Below are 6,603 nucleotides of genomic sequence, written 5' to 3' on the forward strand. Positions count from 1 at the left end.
TCTTGTACTAATATGTCTAGGTAATGTTCTTTAATGATTTCTTGAAATATGATATCCATGGTATTTTTTTGTTTCATTTTGTCTGTTTTGTTTTTTGGTCATGGATTCAGATAATCCAGTGATTCTTAAGATACTTTTCTTTCATCTGCTTTCTGGATCAGTTTTTTTTTTCTCATGTGAGATAATTTACATTTTCTTCTATTTTCTCAGTCCCGTAGCTTTGTTTTGATAATTCTTGTTTCTTTTTTTAGGGATCTTGCTGCTAAAGCAAGTTTTGTACCTCTTCTGCTAAACTATGATTCCTTTGCCCAAATCTTTCCCTCATACCTCTCTTTTCTTTAATAATATTTTTAAAAATGCTCATACAAGTTTCCCAAGTAATTCTAATTATTTTTGTATACAAACTTTTTATTTTCTTTCATGTTTTGGTTGTAGGTGTTTTTGAGTTTTTCTCTTCAGGATTTGTGTCTTGGTCATTCATTTCATAGCATCAAATAAGTCCCGTCTTTTTGGTTTGTTTGTTTACTTGTTAACTCATTTTTCTCTACACGGTCTTAAGAAGATGAATTCTATTCTCCCTTGCTTTGAGGAAAAAATCAAATTGAGGACTTTCCTTTGCTCCTCTGGTCTTTCTTTAGGTCTGAGTCCCCCCTTTTATTGGGGAACAGGCTAAGTTTAACAGATTGGTTTTTTTTGACCTACACTCACAGGTTAATTCCACCTTTTATGTGGGCTTCTTTATTTCTTTAAAGGTGACTAAGTCAGTAGTCATATTTTTATTGTATAAGTTGGGGGTTTCACACATCATTGTGTTACTAACACCAATTCTTTCAATAAAATGATGACAAAAATATTTATTCAAAAATCATGGTTTCAATAATGTTTAGAGCCTGAAATAACCATTATCTGCTCACTCCTCCTCCTGAAATAAACTCTTGTGTCATGGTGTAGTGCCAATGTGATACCCACAGCAGCCACTATGGATACGCATGTATATTTCTAGGTAAATTCACGAAATATGAACTTTCTTCCTCAAAGATGAAACCAAAATATTTATTCAGATACTAGAAAGTGAAATTCATCATAGTAACAAAGAAATCTATACACATTATCAATGCAGGGAGCATGGCCATCCCCGCACCTTCCCTCCATTAGGCCTCCCCACAAGCAAATTCCCTTAGGCAAAATCACTCCCTGTCTCACACTAGCTGTTCTTCTCTGCTCTGCCTGCTCTCTCCCAGCCCTGCCTCACTCTCTCTCCTGCTTCACCCTTCCTGCTGCACCTGTTCAGCAAGCTCTTCCCACCATTAGATCCATTTAACTCAGGATGTAGGCTGCGCCAAAGCTCAAAGAAGGTCACATGGGCCTATTAAGGAGCTGGGAAGATCTTCAAATTTCCTTGTCATTACATTCAGCTCCAAGATCTTCCATGTCCATTAATAGGTCAATGGGAGTTTAGGGGTAACCGGTATCTACATAACTTCAAAATAATATAACAGGAATAACACAAAATAAACACATAAATGCATCTTAGGGTGGGGGCTTGAACACAAGCACCCCATCACCTGGACTTTGTAATCTCCCCCTTTTCCAGTCCAATTGGAAACTACTTCTAAAAGTTAATTTAATGGTCAATGAATTACTTTTAAAAAATGAGTGGTTAGTTCTTTAGTTACAGGATTTCTGTCTTTCCTTATATCTTTCACACGTGAACATAAAATATAAGACAACTACTTCTCACTCTGGATACACTATTTCCCACATCAATAAATTCTAGACCTCCAAATAAAAACAACAGAAAATGTCCGTAATCCAATATTAATTGAAAAAATAATAAAAAGATTCTCCTTTTCATAAGTCTCTCTGAAAAGAGAGTTTAAGCAATTTGGAAAAGAACTACTTTTTTATTTTCTTACCTACTCATTGCTTATTTCTTTTTTCTGAATAATCTTCAGAAAACTAATATTACTTTTCTTCTAATATATTGCTAACATTTCTAATATTTAAAAAAACAGTCTTGAAAATAGTTGTCTTCTGACTTTTAAAGTAGTCATCATTTCTTCCTTCCTCTAAATTGTGGAATGTTCAAGTAAGTTTAAAAGTAAAGCTTTTACTTGTAGCTTAAAATTATACATTTTTTATTTTTTATTTATTAAACGTCTACTAGATGTTGGACACATAGTAGGTACTTAATAAATACTGACTGACTAGACCACATGTAAATTACTGTATTAAGGGTTGGGGATGCAAAGATTTTAAAAAATGACAGGCACTACTCTCAAGGAGCTTGTTATCTTGGGCATGGGTATCGGAGGTGTGGAGGTGAGGCAAGTACCTAAATAAGTAAAACAAGAGGTAGAATGCTAGGGGCAAAGAATAGATACAGACCAAGTACTATAAGGAAGTTTGAAGAGAAAAAGATAATTTTTAGGTTGGGCTATCAGGAAAGCCAGAGACCCATGAAGCTGTACATAGGGGGAGGAAAATTATTTCAGCAGACAGAGAGATGAAGGTAGTGTGTTTCATAAATGGAGATAGAGTAGGTGATTATAGAGAGTGAGGATTTAGAAGGCCAAAATGAGACATCAGTTAGTCATTCAGCTTGGCTGGAATAAAGAATTTGTGAAGAAGAAAAGTGGGAAATAAAGCTAGAATTATACGTCTAGTTTGAGATGGCTTTGAGGTCCAGCCTTTCCCCTTTTCTCCCTCAGGAAAACCACAATTAAGGGAGAGTCAGAAAATGAGCAATATGGGAATATAAGGAAAAAAGAACTAATATGACCAAAGATATCATGAAGAAGAAAACTCACTTAAAGATCTTGAACATAAACAGATAAACGAATCGGAAAGATATTAATAACATAGGGAGAAATTAATAAGTGAGCCTCAAGATGAGCTTAACAAGACTGGATATCTATTAATAAATATTGTGAGACAAAGAAAAGTGAATCTTCACCTTATGAGACAGAGGAACCTGTGAATTCTCAAGAGATCATGGAAGCACAGCAATATGTTCCTGAGAGAAAATAATTAGAGAATAATATAAATAAATAAAAAGAGAAATAAGAATTGTGAAAGCAAAGTTAGTTTATAGCCTTTACTGCCAAAATAATTGACAGAATAGAAAAGCCTAAATCCATAGTGACAAGTCTGATCAAAGAGACAAAAGAGAGAAATAACTGATTGAGAATGCAAATACAAAGAGGTGAAGGACAATCTAGAAGAAAAATAATAACAGAAACAAAACCCATTAAAAGAAGTCATGATCTCCACATAAGCAAAACATATTTATTTCAAAGACAGGATGTGTCGAGATACTTAAATATTACAAATCTCTCGAATATGACAAGTCAAAACACTTAAACACTATGATGCAAAAAATAAATACAAGAAAACTTCCCACACCTTCTGAGCACAGAAAACAAAATGCTTATCAAAAGAATCCGCAGAACACTTCCAGAAACTTCTACTACCAACTGAAAAACGCATAGTAGTTAAGTTGAACAACTATTAAGCACCTACTATGTGAGGTATGAATTAGAGTGGGGAGAGACTTGAAGCAGGTAGACCAGTAAAGAGGCTGTTGGAACAATCTAGGTAAGAGTTGCTGAGGACCTGAGGTAAGGTAAGCTCTTTAAACTTTAGGGGTTTTGGACTTTTAGATATCTCCAGCACCCTTTCCAACTCTCAGAGAAGTCTGTAGTTGAAGATATTGCATTGTTTTTTATTAGAACAATAAGGCACTGGCGAGATGTGGGATTTTTGTTATTCATTCTTTTTAGTTGTGTCCAACTGTACATGGACTCTGAAATATAAGTAAGAGAAAAATACTCTGATACCTAGAGGATAAAATAAGTCACTACCTGAATCAGAGGTCATGAGTGAGAGTTCCATGCCTTTCTTTCACTGCCTACATGACTTTGAGCAAGTAATTGACTTCTCCGGGCCTACAGAGTTAATAACTGTTCAGGCTCTTGATACAGGATGTCCATGAAAGATACCATTGTGTGCAAGGGTGAGGGCATAAAAACAAGCTTATTTAGGTTTTGAAATGGGCTTTCAGATCAATAAGCAACTATTCTTGATTAAAACTTGGACTAGATTGAGTGTTAGTAGATAGTATTGAGCTCTTCCACAGTTTGTTTTTTTAATATGGGCTAGTTACAGGAGCATGCTGCAGCCAGATTGTATCAGTTCCCAAGACCTGATTTAAAAAGAAAATTTAAACATTCATTTTTTTTAAAAATTAAGTTCTGAATTCTCTCCTTCCTTCTAGTCCCTCATCCATACATTGGGAAAGCAAGAAATGGGATACTCATACATGTGAAGTCATGCAAAATACATTTCCATATAAGTCATGTTACAAAAAAACAAGAAAATGAAGAAAGTGAAAAACAATATATTTCATTCTTTGCTCAGAGTTCATCAATTGTCTCTGATGGAAGTAGATAGCGTTGCTCTTGAGTCCTCTGGAATTTTCATGGATCATAGTATTGATCACAGCAGCTAAATCTTTCACAGTTGATTATCGTTACAATATTTTTGTTACTGTGTACAATGTTTTCTCAACTCTGCTCACTTCACTTTGCTTTCCCAGGTTTTTCTGAAATAATCCTCCTCATCATTTCTATTGCATCACAAATGTATATCACAGTTTGTTGAGATATCCCCCAAATTGATGGGTATTCATTCCCTCAGTTTCCAATTCTTTGCCACCACAAAAATAGCAGCAATAAATAGTTTTGTGCATATATGCCGTTTCCTTTTTCTTTGATGTCTTTGGGATACACACCTAGTAGTGGTATTGGTGGGTCAAAGGGTGTACACAGTTTAATAGACCTTTGAGCATAGATCCAAATTGTTCTCCAGAATGGTTAGATCAGTTCACAATTTCACTAACAATGCATTAGTGCACCTATTTTTCCACATGTTCTCTAGCATTATTTCCCTTTTTAATTATGTTAGTGAATCTCATAGGTGTAAAGTGATATCTCAGAGTTGCTTTAATTTGCATTTCTCTAATTATTAGTGATTTATGATATTTTTCTTATGATTACTGATAACTTTTATCTTTTCTTTTGAAAACTGTTTGTTTATATCCTTTGTCTATTGGGGAATGGCTCTTATTTTTGTTAATTTGGCTCCGTTCTCTATATATTTGAGAAATGAGGCTTTTATCAGAAAAAAAACTTGCTATAAAAATCCCTCTCCCTTCCTTCCTCAATTTCCTACTTTCCTTCTAATTTTGACTACATCAGTAAAGAACTGATTGTTAAATTTTCAGCATGATCATTTATATTTCAGAAATTCACAAATGCTACCAATCAGGGCTTGATTTATTGTTTTGTTGATTGTTTAGACTTAAGAAAATGATGGAGAAAAAAATGCTAATAATACAGATACATTTAAAGGTATGTCATAATCACTTTTTTGGGAGGAAAGTAATTTGTTAAATATTTACCAGAATACCTCTATCTAGTCATTTAAGTTTTGAATGCTTCATTTCTTACAACTGCAGATTAGAGAGGCAATATGGTTTAGAACAAGCTGATTGATTGATTGATTGATTATCAAAGGTCACATAGACAATATTTTGGCAGAACTGGTGCTGGAACTCGGGCTCCTGATCTCAGTGTTCTTTTTTATAGACCACACTGTGTACATACAATATTCATTCCTAAGTAATATATGAATTATTTTAATCTTTTGTTGGCGTAATGCTCTGACTACAAAGTCCAGCTGGCAGTTTTCAATCTTTTCTTGAAATGTTTTCTCCAAAACAAATGAAACATTGCCCCATGCCTGAAGCTTTAGTACTGCTCTTTCACCCCTGGCATCTAAATCAGTGCAAACATTTTTTGGAGACTTCCCTAGTGATTTAATAGTCTGGGTTCCCAGAAAAAAAAATCCTTAAGTAGGCACTTGGATTTCATCCTATCTCAATAAAAATTAGTTCTTTGGATGCTTTCCCTTCAGATGCTGTACCTTCTCTCCTCTCTTCCCTCCACCCTCCCCACACCCATTGGCCTTCCTTTGAATACATTGATTAAAGCAGTAGGCTACCTTATTATCCCAGAAATACCTTTCCTCCTTCCTTTTTGAATTACCCAGTGTGGTTACAGTAACTAGGTTTCATAGATGGTTGACGCTAGGAGGGACCATAGTTATAATATAATAGAATTCCCTCTTCTTATAAATGAGAAAACTGAAGTCCAGAGAATCCAAAGTAAGTAACAGAACTGGGAGCTGTCCTCCAGATTCTTAGTCCACACTGTCATCTTCTATGGCTCTATATTTATACTTCCTATTCTGCTCCTATACCATTATGTACTGCTGTTGAGGGAATGGCACAAGACCAGTCTTTTAGCGTGTATAGACAGTATGTTTGGGAGAAGTCATAATTTGATAGAATATCTCAGGCCTAATAATTATTATAATGACTTCTCTTATAGTTCCAGATTTTTTCCTATTTTTAGTTGCTGCTTTATATAATGTGCTATTATTGTCCTTTATTTTCTATATTGGTATCCAGTTGGTATTTCATCACACCCCTCTCCACTCCACTCAATTCCACACATTGCTGTACATAGTCTTACTATCATT

This window comes from Notamacropus eugenii, chromosome 3, assembly GCF_028372415.1.
Source record: "Notamacropus eugenii isolate mMacEug1 chromosome 3, mMacEug1.pri_v2, whole genome shotgun sequence".
In the NCBI taxonomy this organism is placed as follows: Eukaryota; Metazoa; Chordata; class Mammalia; order Diprotodontia; family Macropodidae; genus Notamacropus; species Notamacropus eugenii.